General features: G+C 41.6%; 1 long non-coding RNA gene across 1 annotated transcript in view; it reads right to left on the bottom strand.

Moving 5' to 3' along the window:
• LOC147652731 (uncharacterized) overlaps positions 1–18,656 on the bottom strand; it is a 72,608-nt gene extending 53,952 nt beyond the window's left edge. The window contains exons 1-2 of the long non-coding RNA XR_015288289.1: positions 18,344–18,656; positions 15,611–15,705 (exon numbers count right to left, since the gene is read on the bottom strand). This is a non-coding gene — a long non-coding RNA (uncharacterized LOC147652731). The remainder of the gene's footprint in view (positions 1–15,610; positions 15,706–18,343) is intronic.
• Between the last annotated feature and the right edge of the window lie 556 nt (positions 18,657–19,212).

Below are 19,212 nucleotides of genomic sequence, written 5' to 3'. Positions count from 1 at the left end.
CCAAGAAGCTCCTTCATCTTGAAAAGAGGTTTTTCCTCCTCATGCTGAATCCATAAATGCATCTGCACCACTCTTTGTGTCACTAAGATAAACAATCCAAGTGTTTTGGTCTCCTGCTATGAAGAAGGTGCCGCTTTTCCCAGCCCTGCTGCCTGCCTCCCCTGTCCCTACAGCAGTCAGAAATCATCTCTCCTTATGGTGAGCATACAATGCACAAGGGTTTTGCACATATCTGCTTGTGCTTCCCTCTCACTGTTAGAAACATTTCTGCCCTTATATATTTACAGTGAATTTGACCACCCTACTGCTGCATTAGGGTAATATTCTGCAATCTTCTTTTTTGCCCCACAGTTATTTCCAAATTACTAACTCCTAATGTGCAGCAGAATTACTATTACCTTAGCATGACCTTGATTTCAAGCCCATGGATGTAATTCTGAGGTCAGTCCAGTTTCTGCATGCCAATTCACTCCTTCTTTCCACTAAAAGTGCCTCCCAGCACCTTGGCATCAGTAAGTTGGTTGATATTAGTTAATTTCCTAATAGTCCTCCCAAGCTTGTTAATGAAAATAGTGAGCAGAATTAGTGCCAGACTTTATCCTTGAGGAACTCTGCTAATGAATCTTCTTCAGCTTTATATTTCTTCTTTAACCCTCTCTGTTGCTCTCTGTTTTTTCCCTGTGAATCCCCATCATGTTCATGAATCTATATGTCCCACACAATGGTACATGTGGGATTCCAGATTCAAGACAGACAAGATGTACAATAATATTTTAACAGAGAAAGTCATTGACTAGTCTTGTACGAGCTCGTATTTGACAAAATAAATGTTCATTTTAATCCCCTCTTTCTTTGACATCTGCCTTTTAGACACTTTCAAAATCCATGTTGAAATTATGATCCAGTATTCAGAGCAGATAAACCCAGGTCATTTTCCAATCCCTGTCTCAAAATATCAGCACTACAGGTGCTGCTGGTGGCCACATGGTGTGATCAGATATATGCCAGGTTTGTTTGTCCTGCACACAGACAGGAATGCAACATGGGAATTCCAGTTCACTGAGGTGAGATGGAGAATACCTGTATCCTCTGCCTCTGTCTTCCCAAGAACCAGGTTTTGACAAGTGTATGGCTTCATTTGCAAAAACAGTTTGGTAAGGTTTATTTATTTCTACTTTTCTGCAGCACAGCCAGACTTTGTACACGACACTTGCAGTTCTGACTGTGACCACCTTATGCATCCTCCCAAGACCAGGTAAAAGCAGTTATATTTCACAATTAGAAACCTCCCCTGCCCATAATTTTATTTCTGATCCTGGAAAGTTTGAAGGTATTACTCAGAATATTCAAGATAAATTTAGGATAGAGTTGTGAAAAGGAGAATGTAAGCAATGGTATATTTGTTTTAAATGTTTGGTCTGTATGAAATTGTGTCAAGAGCTGGAAATGCCAGAAGCAGTTGATACAGATGAAAAACTGACAGATTTTCTGCACCTGGACTAGTTGTGGGAAGAGGCCAAGTGATCTGGGGGTGTCTCAGTGCAGAAGGTGGCAAAGCAGCCATGGTGCCCCAAGAGGAAATAGTCACCTCCTCCTCTCCCCACTCCCCCAACACACAGAGAAGCAGTGATGCACTTAGATAAACAGCACTAAAGTTCCTCCACAGCCCTCTAGCACTGCTTCACCTCTTTATCTTCCCAATTTCTCCCCTGCTAGAAGAGGCAAGATCCTCTGCTCCAGCCTAAAGTTGCAAGTTCAGTTTTTCTTATGGTGTCAGGAAGCCTTCAGCTATGCAGTTGTTCTGCTTCCAATCACCATGTAAATGTAGTCCATCACATAGGAAGCATCCTGATAATTGATATGCATGCACACATGGGTAATGAAAGAAAACTTTCATTTTTCTTGTATAATTACACACACAGAGGTACATATATCTAAATATATGTATGTATATATATATATATATATATGAAACACATATATATGGTGTTTCTGTTAGTAAAAGGAACTGCTGAGAATTTACTTCAGTGCACTTTATTTAAGCATCTCTTAATCTTCATAGACTAAATCCTAGTAAACACTAATTGGCAATGCCTGTCTTATCAGGAAAAAAATAGTCCTATTGGGGAATAATTCTTCTCCAATAAGTTTTGTATAATCAGGCTAGTAAAAATGAGTTAAATGTAATTTTGACTCATCCATAATAATCTGTTTATAGCTCTGATGGTTATTTCTGTTTTCCACAGAAGCAATCACTTGCTAGATAGAACGGAACCGTAATCTTAATTTATCACATACATTTTTTGGTAGCAGCCAGAGGACTGCAGTAAATATTCCAGTCAGAACAAAGGTGCAAATAATCAATACATCTGTTCCATTTACACCAATAATGGCACACAGTGAGATTTATGGTGCTCAGTATAAAGGAGGTGCACTACTCTCCTGATTACTCTTCTATCGCTGACATGCATTTGAGTTCCACTTGTGTGTAAATATGACAAGAGACAAACCATTCATGGAAAATGATTGAATATACAACCAACACCCTCTCAGAGAGAGTTTTCCCCTCCTTTTTTTTTTTTAAATGAAATTATCTTGGTTTAAAAAAGCGTTGTTTCCCTTCCATTGGAGGAGATTTCAATTATCTGGCTGCCTACATTCCTACCCCACACCAAAGACAGGCCTTATTTTAATTCAAACCCAGATGTATTGTTTGCTACTGTAAGGAATCATGGCTCTTGATGGCAAAATTTGCCTCAGCTGTCTAAAATTGCTCAGAACATTAAGGGCTCTATTATCTAAATGCTGATTTGATTATCAATACTTTAATCTGAGAAAAAGAAATACTGTCACTGCTTGGAAGCTGAGTAGGCTGACTGGAGAAAATTTACAATGAAGAGAGCCCTAAGAGCAGGGATCTGCTGAAAGGGAATAGGATTAAGAGCTTGTTAATGAAAATACTTTCTATAAACTCTCTTTTGACATCAGGTACTACATTAAAAACCTATCAAGTCTCTAAAAATTTACATCAGTAAGATGTAAAGTCACACTTTGGAGGAATGGAGAACTTGTTTTCCATTTTTTCATGTACTGTTTCTGGTGTCAGGTCCAGGAACATTTTCTTTTTGCCACAGAAAGTTAAAATGCTGTAAGATGAACTATTCAACAACTGTTCAAGGATGACAGGCTGACAAGGGGCCACTGAGCATTATGTGTTTACATATGCTTTTATTTTGCTAGTAGCTGACAAACTGCAGTAAATAACTGTTGGGACAAGGGTGAAAATGACCAATAGATTTATTCTGTTTAAATCAATACAATAATTTCTTATACATCAGGATGACATGATGCACATTGACAAGGTGCTCGTTGTGCTCCTGCTTCATGTCTTCTAAGGGTCATGTTACTCAGCATTTTCTGAAGTGAACTTTCCTTTATTTCTCCTCCACACTTTACCAAATTAAGACATTCATTATTAGCTGGCTTTGGAAATCTTAGCCCAAGGCTCAGTACTGAACCCTGCTGCAGAAAGATAAAGCTACACCAGGGTCTGTAGTGGTGTCAGTGATAAAGAGCAGGAGAACAGGAGACAGAGCTCTGGGTGAAGTGTGATGCCACATCCCAGTGGCAGAACCAAGTGGTGTGAGGCCCTGGTGAGCCAGGGCTGGATATAAAATGGTAAGAAGAAATTTAAAATCTTCTATTCTCTTTCCATTATTTTGTTGTCTCAGGTCTGCAAATAAGACTTCCCGGTGTCTTCCCTCTTTTCCAAGCTCACAAGGTGGGTAGGAGGGAAATAACTGAACAGCACAGCCTGCAGGAAGATGTTTTAGCAGGCAGATGTACTCCAGTAACTCTGTAATCACCTCACACCTGTGCTGTCATCAGCAAAACCCCACCAGGTGATGTGCTATGGCTTGGTTATGGTTTGGGTTACAGTCCTAGGGCAACTCAGGAGCCCCCAGTATAATCTAACAACCCTCAGTATAATCAAACTGGGTAGGAGGCAGGTGCCCAAATTTTCCTTTCATCCAAGCTGTGATGCATCTAGGTGTGCACAGTAGCAGAACTATGCAGATGTTTCACCGTAGTCCTGAGATGATAGGATTCAAAGTCCAGGAAAAGGCTTCTGTACCTTCTTTGTACTCAACAGAGAAAAAGAATTATTAAGCTCATACTTCATCAGCTCACTACATGCACATTGCTACCAGTGGTAGTCTCCCATTGTTAAAAAAAAAGCTTGAATAATTACAGTGGCATATACTCAGAACTGTGCAAAAGAAGACTAATTTAGATGGCACTCAAACATTAGGAAACAGATTTCTGTGCTCCCACAATTTTTTCTTCTGAATAAAATAGTTCTAAGGAAAGCATGTATCATCTCAAAATGAGCATGAGGTTAAAGCTGTATGGGCAATTGGATAATATGCCTTCACTTAAATTTGAAAGCCTTTGATTTTGTAAAACTGCTTTGAAGACTTGAGAGGGAGACCCTTTATCCCTGATGAATCTGGACCCTGCCACTGAATCCATTCCAAGCAAGTATCCACACACACAGCACACACTCCTGACACGAGACTTCCCTGAAAACATGTCCTTTAACAGCCTCAATTTAGAATTTACTCACTGAGATTTCTTTCTAAATCCATATATTCCTGTTTTAGCTCTAAGATCCTCCTTGCATCTATGTTGTTATTTTGTGTCCCAAAAGTAAACAAGAATACTTGCATAAAATGTTTGAAAAATGTTTCATTTATAAAATTAAATAGATAAAAATTATATATTTTAAAAATATAAAATGAAGTAGAGCTGGTTCATCACTTTCCTGGCTCTTTTCAGCAGCAATCAATACTGGCCATCCAAGTATAACAATGGAAGAAAGCAATCCCATGGCTTAGGGAATCCAGAGGCACAGCTTCAGCTCGGTGCTCAGTCTCAATCTGCCAGGCTTTTGCCAGAGAGATTAGCCTAGCTCTGATCACACTTTTGAGAAGCCTGGCATGGCTTTTGGATTAATCAGCTCCCACTGCAGATGTAACAGGCACCAATCAGGCAACAACAAATTATTTTCTGTGAAGTTATGTGCAGTTCAGCTGCAGGTCCAGCTTGTCCTGCCAGAGCACTTAGACCTCCTTGGAGAAGACCAGGGCCTGAGCCTAATGTGATCTGTGCTGCCTGTGGAGTTGTAAACCAAATTTCTCTGGGAAGGAACATCTGATGATTACTATCTGCAGAGTTACATGCTGGCCAGACTGATTAATATGAATGTAGTGGGATAGAGGAAGAGCCTCCCAACCTTTGAATATATTTATTCCTGAGTGAAGCAGAATGTCTGACAAGAGCTCACAGAAATGTAAAGGTTTATTGTCTCATAATGGAATAAAGGGATTAATTCAGAATAGGTCTGTAGCCACTTGTAAAATATTTCATTTTAATAATTTATACTAATGGAATATATGATCTAGGGGGGGATCATATGGGTTGCTCCTGGGCAGTTGTTGACAAGGGAAATGTCACTGGGGAGACCTGGGCTGGACTGTCCCTAGTGGACTTTTAGGATGTTAAAAAGAGAGAATAAGAACAAGCAGGAGACAAAGCCTTTAATTCATCTACTCTTCATGTCACCGCAGAGTGCTCATCAGACGACAGAGCTGATCAGCTCAGCAGGTTCCTAAAACATTCACAAGGAGAAAAAAACTTGAGCTTTTATCTCTGTAATAAGTAATGAAACCTAATTTCCCTTTCTTACAAGAAAAAAATTAGCCTTCTTGTGTGAGCCCAGAAGGGCTCAGTAACAGAAACAATCAGAGCTCCAAGAGGCGTGCAGAGATTTAGGGGTCACAGATGCTGCTGTGGGTCTGAGTCTCAGAGCTGTGGCTGAAGAAAGAGCCAGATGTGATAGGCAAGAATTATGCAGGCAGCACAGAAAGAGGGTTGTATCTCCTTCCACACATGTGCTGTAAGTCTGTTATCTCCCTTTATCCATCTGAACTCGGTCTGTGATTGATATTTCTGACATGCAGCCCTTCCAAAATCTGAGAAAGGACTTCAGGAGCTCAGCATTGCCCAGGGGTTCTTAACTGAGAGATCTGCAGAAATTTCTCAGCTCTGTTTCATCTGTCTCTTGTTTTGTAAACCCATCTGCTCTCTGACAGTATCACACAGAGCCCATTGTCTTAGCAAGACCTTTCCTTCAACTCATCTCCTGGACTGCTCAGAAAGAAAAGGTATTTTTCAACTCTTTCTGTATCAATAAATAATAATCAACCAAAGTTGCTCTCATTTCTGTTCTTATTTAAAAAAAAAAAAAAGTCACACAGAAATTCCTGATTGCTTGGTTCTATCTGACAGTGTAGAAAAACATGGAACTTTGTCTTACCTCTGCCTCATTTTTAAACATTAAAACTTGATGCCTCTGTTTCTGCCCACTTCCCCAGCTTTACTTTTGTCAAGCTGTAAACATTTTTCTTTCATAACAATTTACATATGTAATTACTACAAGTACTTCAGGAATTGTTTGCTGAAGGCTCCATGTAAATACTAATTATCAGTAATTAAAAATCCACAGCTATTAGGAAGATACTGATAGGGAGAAAATACTGCTTAGGAAGCAACTAACGTTTGTCTAGGCAAAATTAAACATCAAATAACTTTCTATCTGTGTAATTATACAATATGACTCATCATCTGCTGCATAAATGGAAGTGCAAATGGGACAAAGGTGTCCCCACACATTCACAGGCATCCCCTACCCCCAGCCTTCTCACAAACTGAGCATCTTCAACCCTGCAAACCCACTCTATACTGGGAGCAGAGAACATTCAAAGGTCTAACATTACAGATGCAGAAATGTAAAATCTGTGTTGACTGTTTTCCCCAGCATCCTAAAATCAGGTGCTTCCATGTTGATGATATGCAAACTTAATTGTCCAGGTAATAAAATGTACTGGGATTCTCTCTTGTGTTAAGTAAGGGAAGTTATCCTGCATAAAGACTATAAATATAATGCAGGAACAATTGACATCTGCTTAATTTTTTTTTTACAAAAACGTTTTTTTCACCCTTCTTGATGTTTTTTGGTTTGTTTTTTTTTTTAACTGCTAAAGAATATGTTTCATTAACTGTGGTTCAGCATGCATGTACTTGAAGTGGAATTTTAGCCTGTCTACAGATGTCAAAGGGCATTTTGCCGTTGTTATAAGTAAAATTATATTTTCATTTTAGTGATTTATTACAGATTTCAGCAGGCTTTGAATCAGCCTTAGTCCATCTAAAATTAATCAACTTTCTGAGCCTGGTGGGAAAAATAAGCAGGTAATCTGAGTTAGCAGCAATCCCAAAATTTGCTCACTGCTGTACCTACTGACAGCAGGGGGACAAAGCCATTAAGCAAGCAGACAGGCAAAGGGGCAGCAATTTTACAAGAGGTGCAAAGATAGATTTCTGCTCTCTGAGCACGGCTGCACCTCCCTGAAAGCTGTCACTGTGGTGGGGCAGTGGGAATGTGCGTGGAGCTGCTGGTGCTCACCTCTGCTGAGGAGATGGGGCAGTGTAGAGAAAGCCTCTCATGCCACAAGAGCTCAGCCTTGGTGCTCTCAGAGCTGCAGCCGCCTTGCCAAAGGCAGGGAAAGCCACACACAGTGACAGCTGCACTGAGCTGCCTCCAGAATTCATCTTCAAGTATATTTCTATTCACTTCTGTAGAGTTTATTTCTCCCTTTCTGGTTGTGCCATTTTAGGCTCAGATTCAATTCAGGGAAACACTTCAATTATCTCTGGATCAGGCCCTCAGTTTGTATTGTGGCTGAGGCTTTGAAAATTGTTGCTATCAAAACTATTAGCAGACTTGCCTGTGCTATTTTGAGCTGCAGTGAAAAGGGCTGGATGGGACATTGAGCCATTCACAAGCCACAAGTCAGGCAAGAATAACAGGACTTTCACTGTCAGATTTTAACTTTCAGCTTTCAAAAGCATTTTCCAGCCATCCTGCTCCCTCTTGGTGAGCTGCCAGACCCAAACTCCCCTGAGCCTAAGGCCAAGGTGGGGCAGAAAAGGGCAGTTGTTTGTGCCAAGTCTGAATCTGTCTTGGCTTGGTTTGCTCCTGTCAAGAGGACAGCACCAGCTTGGTGCTGGTGGCTTTTCTTTCCTGGGATGTGAGGCTCACACCACACCAGCTCAGGGGGCAGCTCTGGGCTATCTACCACCAACTAATGATGAGACAGGAAAAAATAGTGACCAACCCCTGTGTCCCTGCAGAAATATAAAGCATGGGAACTCCCTGACATCTGGAAAAGCTTAGCTGTCAGCAGCTCCCTAAAACAGTGTTCTAGCATCTAAGTACCAGTGGCTTCCTAAAGTCTGCCAATTACTAATGCTTTTGATTGGTATTTTGTTAATTTATAGCATTTCCTCAACCTTAACTTGGCATTTTTATTCTTCCTCCCTGTACTTTCACTTCCATTTTTTTTCTTTTCTTTTGCTTCAACAAAGCATGAAATCATTGTTTGTCAAAAGATAATCTGCCTGCTGCTATTTCTGTTCGTAACTAATAATATTTTCCTCAGTCTTCTAGATTTCTGGGGAGACATGTAACTGGATTTGAGATCAGTCAACCCCATTGCTATGCTTGCAGGTTACAATCAGGTACACACCAATGAGACCCTCTTGGGTTTTGTTTTGTTTCCTGAGAAGTGTAAATGCAGAGAGCCCTCTCTCCCACCAGTCCCTCTTCTCTACCCACCCCAGCAGGTCTGCTACGGATGGAGAATCAGACAAAATATATATACACAGTGACAAACAAGGAACAGTTTAAGATTTTAGTCACTCACCCACTTCACATGCCCTGTCTTAGCCCTCTACCCAAAATGGATGTGGAGACTCAGATGACAAAGAAAGAGGAACACAAAAGGCAGTATGCTGTCAGGGGTAGAGGGATTTATCTGTGCAGCCATAAGGAAATACCATCCTCCTCTTGTTCTCTATCTTACAGGTTAAAACACCAGCTAAATGCAACACAGAGGACCTGAGTTCAAAACTCTCCCCTGTCTGAGGGAATCAGAACCTGCAGCATTCAGTCACAGCTGGACCATCAGGAGGAGAAGAATTAAAACTTGGGAGGAAGACCAATATTTAATCAACCCTGCTGAAGTAATTAGTAAGTAATTTGAAGTCATTTCATGTAACATAAAAATCCCATTATATATGTAAACAATGTATAATGTGTGTTAGCTGTTAGCATGAGCACAAAAGTTGAGATCTGGAATCCTGACTCAGTGTACACAATCCCATGGAAAGTTATGATTGACTAAAGGGGGCAAAAGAGAAGAAGAGACTCACGGTGATTCCAAGAACAAGAGTGAAATAAAAGTGCTTGTCATTCTCTGGTGAGTGGTGTGTCACTGTAATGGCTTCTGAAAGAAAATCACCTCTGAGCTCTGCATGACAGTGTATCACTCAGGACAGAAGGGTGGATAACACAGAAAGAAAAAACCCCAAAGGCAGCAATCTCAGACAGTTTTATAGTGGTATCCATCACACGTGCTGTGGGACCTGTAATTATGTCTGGTGAAAAGTTACCACCAAAGCATGCCTTGGAAAGTGACCAAGTCCAGAGTGGACTGAGTGCTTGTCAGCAGGCCAGGGTGTGGGTCTCTCCTTCAGGAGCAAATGTGGGGCCACCTGCACTTGGTAGGGCAGAGCATGATCCAGGTGCTCTTCTCTCCCACCCACTTTCCTTCCTTCATCTGATCCTTTCATATCACTCAGACATATTCACAGCCCTCCTCCAACTCACCTCTACTTTATTTTTCTTTGCTCTAATGTGGAAAGAAAACAGGCCTTGAAACCTCAAGAACTGCTTGTTGTCCTCTGATCAGTTGGGCTGGGATGCCAAAGTCACTTGCAGCAGTGGGAAGATCAAAAAGGCACCCCAAATGTGGGCTGTTTATTCCTGGGTTGTCATTCAGCTCTCTAAGCATTGCTAAAACTAATCTGGAAACCCAAGAAAAATGGGTTTTCAGGCATTATTACTTTTATTTCCAGCTTATTTCTGGACTTTAGAAGCATGAGTTCAGCTTTTCTAGTATCTCCAGATCTGCATCTGGGTCTGCCAGAGGCTGGCAAATCCCAATAAGCAAGAGGCCGGACTTAATGAAGTTAAAACTGTTTTCAGTTTGATTTGATATTCAGCTCAGGATAAGCTTCCTTTGTTTTGGCAAGAAGCAGTGTGTGTGTGTGTGTGCCTGTGTGTGTTTGTGTACATTTATGTGTGTTTACCTTGTGGTGGTTTCACTGCTGGTGGGGATTGCAAATGTGCTTGTTCATTCCTCATAGTTTCACTGTACAAGTCAAATATAATTGATTTAGAAGGAAAGAGGCTTGCCAAGAACTGTAGTAATGGCTTAGTGTTAAGTAAATTTAATGGAATATTCTTTGGCCAACAGCTGCATCTTTGAGAAGGAGCGATTCACCTTCCCCCAGAAATAATCATGAGAAGCTAAGTGCCTGAGAAGCTAGTTTATGCATACAGAGGTTCAAAGGCCTGCAGTGCTAGCTAACAGAATCCAACAACTACCAAAAATCATGGCCAGCTGAGCTGGTGAGTCCCAGGAGGGTGAAGGGAAAAAGGAGGAGAGAGAAAAACTCCCTAAGAGTGGTCTTCTGTATAGATTGAATATACACATTACTATTATTATTATTATTATTATTATTATTATTATTATTATTATTATTATTATTATTTTAAATGAAACTGACAGAGACTGCCAGTTTTAGGTATTAAAATATTTAAAGAAAGAGTCATTAATATATTAGTCCAGAAAATATTATTTCATCTTGCAGAGATTAATACATTTCACAGATTCTTGGGCCAGAAAAGACTATTAGGATCACTTATATCAGGTTTAATATGATTCAGGTTCAGTAATAGATGCAGAGACCTGTTCTGCCAGGCAGACAGCAAAGACTGAGGTCATTCCCAAAGTCCCCAAGAAAAAGCAGAGAGCCACAGCTCTGCCAACCAATTCTCCATCAGCTCCCAAAGGCACTCGGAGGGAGCCTCAGCCTCTGCCCATAACACATGAGCTCTTCCCTGTGCTCCAGCACCACTGCAGAGACACTCTGGGTACTTTTATTTCCCTCCTTCAGTTCACCTCAGGCTTAAGCAGAGGAGTGTGAGCATCTTTCAAATTTACTTTCTGGGTTGCTTGTTTGTTTTTGAAATCTGCCCCTGTTTTGGGAGAATAGAAAAAGACTTTTGAAAACGCAGCAAGGGGGAAAGATGCACTCATTATTAAGTGAAAAAAGTAAATCTAAAAGCAAAAATCACTTCTATTTTCACCACAAAAAATGTTACAGCATTTTTTTTCTGCCCATAAAATCACTGCATTTACTATAAAGCCTCCTCTTCTTTCAAGGGTGACAAAAGGTTTCTTTGAAAACCTTTCGTTCCACGCTGTCACACCAGGCTGTAAAACCTGGGCTGGCCCCAAGCTGCAGGTATTGCTGGAAGTTTTTCCTCCTTTTGCCTAGGGGCAACAGAGAAAAAGAAAAGGAGACAGTGAGGCCACTTCTGAGCCTTGTGTGTTTGCATCTCACCCTTGTAAGAGAGCTCAGGTGACTTTGCTCTCCAGCTTCATTTGTATGCTGGTAGCCAATCCTACAGTGGATCTAAAAACCAATCATTCCTATTGATTTCATTGTGAATTTGCCATGTGGAACAACACTCAGAAGAAAAGATTGCCTTGTAGCTATAAGCATAACCGCCTCCCCCCAAAACTCAGAAAAAACAGCAGCAAAAAAACCCCAACAGTGAAAAAGGAACCCAGAACTCTTATTTGCATTTGATAAGCATCTTGGCATTTTAAAACCACCCTTGAGCACCTCCAACTGAAAATTAAAATAAAAACTAGGTTTTGTCACCAAAGTTAAATACATTATTATTAGTTGTGGGCACTGTTGATGTTATAATATATCTCATTTTAAATCATAACAGATGAGAGATCTCTAAATTGTTGGTTTAAATGAGATCATACTCCATCATTCCTTCCTTTGCAACACAAATCCACATAAGTAGCGCAACATAAATACAGTCACTGGCTGGTAGAAAAGCTTCAAACACTATTTTAAATCCTGCAAGTAAGGCTGGTGCTCAAATTGACAGCTCAATGCTGTCATTTCCCACCACCAATCTCATTATGGAAGTAAATGGCTCTATCTTATTTTATCCTGTTCCATACATGATGCACTTAAAAGGACTTAAAGAATCTAGTAAATGGAAATATATGGTACAATGAACAGTTAAAAATGTCAATTGAATTAGTCGTTGTGTGATATCTTTTCAGCATACAATGTGAACACAGATGCTGCCTTTTATAGAGGTCTATGCATACGAGGAACATGAAGTGGAACAAATGAGATTTGAATTTTATTATTCTTTTATGGCATTGCATTGCAGATAGGTTTTTTATTTGTTTTTTTTTTTTTAATTAGCTCCTATCTCAACACCTTTGGCAAGTCTAAATAATTCAGAGAATCTTGTCTTTTGTTGTTTTTGCTGTTATGGTTGTTTCTTCCACAGAGAAGTAGCCTTTGCAGATGGCAGGAAGCTTATCCATCACCTAGTTTAAAAATGATCCTCCTATTACACAAACAGCACACAAAGTGTGCAGTGTGGTCTCCTCAAAGTCTTAAACCCAAATCATCTGCCAGATGCACAGTGACAAATCTATCCCAAGCTCTAAGAGGTGCCAGGGTTGGTAAAACTTTGCTTGCCTTTTCATGAGGTTTCCATGAAGAAGAAAAGTTAATAGGAGGTCAGTTTGGTCAGTCTGGGGCTCAGGGAGCTGGCTCCCCACCAGCTCACCCAAGGAGGGACAGGAGGGACCTGGTACCACTGCACAGCTCCATCAGACTGCTGCCTCCTGGCCTGGTGTCACACCTTGAGCAGTAAAACCCAAGCTGGATAAGAAATAGGCGTGAAACCCATCATTCCCAGGACTTCAAAGCAACAGGCGGTATTTTGTGTCAAAATAAATAAACAAATGCATGTAGACAGAAGCTGATGTTTATGATACATTGCATGGTGCAGGGAGGGGGAATAGTCCCTTAAGCTCATTTCTAGACAGCACATCCCCACACAACTTCTTTGTTGAAAAACTTCAGGGACACGGTGTCTTATGAGGATTCCCTCGGGCTTCCAGCCTCTCCCTCACTTCACAATGTGTGGGCAGGATACAGCTGTTCAGCTTCACTGCGTGGTCTTCTCATCCAAACTGCTCACATAATGCAAAAATTACATCCCTCAAGGCACTATGGAAATTCACATCCTAACACAGTTTCAAATGCCTATTTATTTCACAGCCTAGTGCAAATATTACGTCTGCTTCAGTATCCACTGTTTCAAATGATACCACAGTGTCTCAGATTAACTATGTGAGATTTCTTTTGTACCTAAAAAGGGCAAGGAATTTCTTATTCTTTTCAGAACAACAGAAAATACTTTTTTCTACTTATACAAATTACAGTGATGCTTGCCTCACTCACCTCCACTTCCAGGTTCTTTCATGGCAAATTCGAACAATCAGAAAATTTCTGAATTGCACAAATGATCATTCTGGGGGTGTATCCCAGCTCAACAGAAAGGAGTATTTTAGGTTAAATATTACACTAATCTAATTACTGTAACCTGTTTACCTACTCCAGCTGAGTCCCTACTTGTATGACAAAAAGGTCTCTGCAGCTGTACATCATATAAACAAAACCCGGTATTTAAATACATGGATTTGAGAAGGTTCTAAGCCAAGCTTTCAGCAATTACATTACTTTAGAAAAGCAGTCTGTGTTTTCAGCCTCCTTTTCAAGCCTGGGAAGCAGGCACAGAAGGAGGAGCTCATTTCAGGCAGTCTGGGGAACCTCTGTCCAACATCAGCCCTGTCTGGGCTCCTCGTGCAGGCTCCGGTCACTCAGGCAAGGACACATCCCCAGACAGAGGGATGTGTCCTTGCAGTGTGCTCACACTGAATGCAGGTCCTGAACACACCACACAGTGTGCTGAGAAGGTTTTGGGGTAAAAAAACATTGTTTGCTGCCAGTTCTCTACATTCTGCCAATCTCTTTTGCTCATGTCAACTTTGAACTCCAGAAATGTTTGTACATATCCTTTAGCTCGGTTGTGGAAGATAAGGACATTTGCCAGGTTATGCAATAAGGAGTTTGGTAAAAAATGTTATTGCAAACCCAGGCTGCATGAAATGGTCAGCAGAGAATCCTGGCAAGGGCACCCTGTGTTAAACCCCAGATTTATTTCAAACCATCAGAATAACAAAAGAAACAGGATAAGAGACTGATATTTTGGCAGCATCTGCCTCTTCAGAGACAGCAGGTGCTGCCAAAATAGTAGTCTCTCTGATCTGTTTTCCTCTGTTTTTGTGATGGAGAGGGATGTTTAAACTCTACAAGTTGCAATTGATGAGTCAAGGCTTCTTCCTAATAATTGATTATTTTCTTGATCTTCTTTTTCAACACTCCCTCTCCCCAGATGCCCGTTCTTCCTCTGAATCTCTCTGTGGCCCCTAAGCTTAATTAGATCTTGCAGGTTCTTTTCCTGTGGTGTGTTCACCACTGCAGGTTTTGTTTCCACTCCAGGTTTACCTTTCCTTCAGGCTCCAGCTGCAGTTCAAAGATGCTCTGCTGCTCTTTGCCATCGGCCGCTCACCCGAGCTACCCTTTTATAACAGTTGTAGCTGCTGCCCCCGTGCTCTGTGCACAGCTGCTGTTCACCTCAGCAGTCATCAAGGGCTACTGAAGGTAAAGAGAGAGCATCCAACAGTAGCTCTGGGTTAAAAATAAGGTAAGAACCTGGGCTTCATGATAAAATGCCCAGAGAAATGGGATTAATGGGAAAACAATAGCCAGGTCAGCTGAGGTGTATTCAAGGCATTACAGCTCTCACAGGCAGAAAGACCTTGCCCAGTGTTGGGGTTTGGATGTCTCCATGACTTAATTATTTTAATCCTCCTCCTATTCAAACACCCACATCGGGAATTTAGGGGTACAGGAATCAGAATGGATATTTAGAAATATTGCCTGCCCTGTGATTAAGCCATGGCACAGATAAGCCAGAGGAAACCCAAGTCCAGCACCCAGGGGCCAGGGCAAGCAGAGGGGGAGCTGACTTCCATCTCTGCTTCCTAAATTTTTTAGAGACTAGGATCAAGGTAGAAGTCTTTTGTCTCCCTTATGACAGCCTTACTCACTTGCCCAGAGTTGTACTTTCTTTGCTCTTCAAGGAGCCCTGTACCTGTTTTATACCCTCCTGCAAAGTTTCCTAGCATCAGCATGTTATGAAAAGGTGGTTTTGAATTTTCAGCTCTCTGTAGCAGAGTGGTAGGTTTGTTTTGAGAATGCTTAGCTGAACTGAGGCCTGCAGGGTAGGGGATTTTGGAACTAAGACTGTGTTTTTGTAACTCCTACCAGGCACAGGCAGGAGGTAGACACCATCCTCTTGGCCAGGGTGTCAGTACTCACATTTACTCTGGAGTACAGCAGAAATAACCTACAAAAGACTTGGCAGAACATATACAATTTTTTTGAGGGTATTGTGGGTTCTGACCTGTTTGGTTGGAGATCTGCTGGTTCATTGGGTTTGACTGAGGATGACAAAAGGCCTTCTTCCAGACTACACAGAATATCAGGCTTGGTACACACCTGTGAGGAGGGAGGAAAGGAGGCTGTAGGCAGACAATTCCGTGGGAATACTGAATAAAAGGGGGTGCACTCTGAGGAGGACAGTGCTTAAAGCAAACCAAGTCAGACTTTAGAGACAAGTCATCAGCCATTTAATTATTAATTACACATTACTAATAAGTCATAATGTCAAAATGGGTTTAACACAGCAGCTTCCCTGCTCCAACCCCAGCAAGGAGAGCAGTTTTCTGGCTGAGAGCTGCTTTGGCAGTGCTGGCAGCTTCCCTTTTGGCTTCCTTTCCCTGTGTACCCTGCCCTGCAGTTTTTGGCAGTACAAGGGGTGATTGCAAAGCAAGCAGTGGGAGTGAACTTTTAAAAGGTGGGCACACAGTAGCAGCTTCTTAGCTCTGCCTATTTAAGAGAATTAATCTAAACAGAGGGCTTTCAGCAGCAAAGGATACATTAACAGGTTCAGGGTACATACAGTGAGGAGAGAAAAGCAGCCTGTTCTGTATTTATCAGTTGCCATGCTGGTAACTGGCTTTGGCAGAGTGGCAGACTAAGTCAGGACTTCAGGGAACAAAAGAGGCAGATTTCTTTCTGCAGAGTTTAGCTTCTGCATTTATAGGCTGTCTTGCTAAAGACACAAAGAGAAGAGAGAGATCATGGCTGTGATGATCTGTCTAGCAATTCAAGGCTCAGGGAAGCTGCATTTGGTTCACCTGGGAGAGGGCAGGCAGCTCCAGAGGGTGTGTGGAGAGCAAATACAGCGCCAGGTTTTACTGGAAGCACCCAGGGCATGGAGAGACAATGAATTGTACAGTAGTGACACCTGCTTTAGTGGGGATAGCTCTGGAGTGTCACAGTGCCAGACTTTCAGCAGTGCTCTGGGCACACCCAGCTTTTCTAAACCCATTCAGCATAGCTCCTAACACAATTACCATAGCCACGTTTTCTAGCCAATGCTACATCAGGAACACTCTATATGGAGCTCTTTGGAAAATTGGCTCCTATTTTTTGGCAGTAATCGAAAGCTGAGCTGTTAGGAAAATGGGAGCTCTAAATGCTTGGATGACATTTCTCAGCTTTGCTCACAAATAGGAGAACCTGCAAGCCACAAAGGCAGTGTCATCAGCCATCTTTTAAGGATATCATCATCAGACAGACTATTTGCTCTTTTTTTTTGTCCTGAGGAGAACTATAAGACAAAGTTAGCAGCAGCAGAGTGACAGACCATGACACCATTCAGGTTAATATATCCCCTGCTTAATGCACAGCCATTATGTTAACAGAAACAGCACTGATGTGCATGCAGGTAGCAGTAGGTATAGTGCATGAGTGTTCCTTTAAATGAAAGGCTCACCAGGCAGTTATCTCCATCAGACTTTATTATGTGACATAGGATGAACGATTACATACTGTGCAATAAGCTAAGTGAGGTTTTAATCGCTGCTGCATTTATGGATGGTTTGTCCTGACCTTTCATAGCCTTAGAATTCAATAACTGAAGCAAAACAAAGTTTACCAGCTTCTCTCAGAAACAAGTCATGTGAGCATAATCAAATCCCAGGCATTACTAAAGCCTGGATTCCTGGGCTGATGAGAAACTGAGAAACTTTCCATGTCAGGTGGGGCTGAACAAGCCATGTCTTTTCTTTTTGACCAAATTTGAACAAAGGATATAGGGTTTATGGTTAAGGCCAAATCATCACTTGAAGTTATTTATTCCAAATTTGCAGCTTTCATTGTCTGCATACTTCTTTTATAAGACAATAATAAGCTTTGTGATATCTTTAATGACGCATACTTATTCTAAGAGGCATGATGTGTCTAAGAATAGTTATGCAGAAACTATGCTAGATAAATGCTATATTGAAAAGGGAGAGCTCTGTTTTAGAGAGAGATACCAATTCTGTGGAAAGATTCTCTTCAGTATAAAGATTTGTTGAAATCCATATGTACCTCAGTAGCAGAGCTGTCAACAAAACCTGCAGTCTCACCTTTTCTCCCTCATTATACCACCACGGCTTTCAGGAGAGGTAAATGGGATGACAAGGAATGAGAAATGGTATTTAACACAGTTTTCACTTTGTTTTGGTTTTTTTTTTCCCCTAAAGTCCCACATCTCTCCTTAGGACTTTAATCCAGAATTTTCTCCATTCCAGAAAAGGTGAAATAAGAGTTGTCTCCCCTTCATGAGTCTTTTGCATGCCACTAATTTATTGACTTCTGTGCTTCTGGCAGTCAAGTGATGTCTTTCAATCTTAATTCATTCAGGAGGCAACCATTTGAAGAAAAAGACTTGAAGAATCACTACCATGAAGCTAACTTTAATGATACTCCCTCTTCACTGTAGCCCTGTTTGTATGCACAGCAATGCAAAGCTGCTCAATTTCACTTTATTTCAGACACGAAGGAAATAACATACTGTGATTCTCTCTTTTCCTTTTTCCATAAGGGAGGGCACACTTGCAAAGTCTGCCTGCAGCAAACCTTGTCTACCAGTGGTCTGCTTCAGAAGAGTGGCTTTTCAAGGCCTCTCCCAGGCTGCCTCAATCCAGACTTGGTGACAGAACTGCCTACAGCAATATTTAGCCATTTTATTTGCCACCCTCAGCTGCAAATGGAAAGGAGCAGACACACCTCAGATAAAACTCACCGCAAGCATTCAGAGAAGGCAATCGCTCTGATCTGACCCACAAAAGAGAGAGAAACTGCACATATCCGATGGGTTTGCAGGATCCAGGCATTGCTCCTCGCAGCTGCACAGCTGTCCTTCACACATGAAAGAAACAGGTCCGGCTACCAAACATCTCTTTCAGCTTTTCCTTCTGTTCAGCTCTGTTCAGGTTTCCCCAAACCACAGCCCTGCACAGCACTGCAGCTGCCTGCCCCAGATCCTCAGCAGTTGTAACCCAACCTGGCTCCATGGATTCCAAATGCCTTTTCCACCCACTGGAAAACCCATCGGCAAGTTGAAAGCACTTCCCTCTCCTCCCTCCCCGCCTACCACACAAACATACACAGACACATCCACATACATGGTGAATGGAATGAGTCCAAAACAGTTTTCTCAACTCTGGTAGCAATATATTTTTTTTTCTAAACTAGCTTGGAAGGAAAACTTTGAAAGCTTTCCAAAGCAAATGTTCCTGGGGCAAGAGGGATGAGTGTAAAGAATAGCTAGAGCCTAGTTCTGAAAGAACTTCTAACATGGAGACCTGAGGCAAATGTCTGTTTCTCCTTTTCTTTCCCTCCTGCAACAAATCTGTATTGTACACACCAGTGCATCCTTCTGTCAGACATCCCTCATTGCTGCCAGGTCACTGAGGATGTGGCAGCCTCTGCCAGGGAAGTGGAAATGTGCTGGTCTTACATTGCTGATAGTGACTCTCCCACAGAGAGTTGGGGAAAGATACCCATTTTCCTTAACTCATGTGTTTCACTGAGGAACAGCTGGGACAGACAAAAGAGGCATCTCCCACCTGGCTATATGGGTGTGAAAACTGCTGGGAAAACCACAGAGAA

The sequence above is a fragment of the Cyanistes caeruleus genome, chromosome 6 (assembly GCF_971803275.1).
Source record: "Cyanistes caeruleus chromosome 6, bCyaCae1.hap1.1, whole genome shotgun sequence".
In the NCBI taxonomy this organism is placed as follows: domain Eukaryota; kingdom Metazoa; phylum Chordata; class Aves; order Passeriformes; family Paridae; genus Cyanistes; species Cyanistes caeruleus.
The sequence above is the reverse complement of the archived record's forward strand: the minus strand, read 5'-3'. Positions and strand labels throughout refer to the sequence as shown.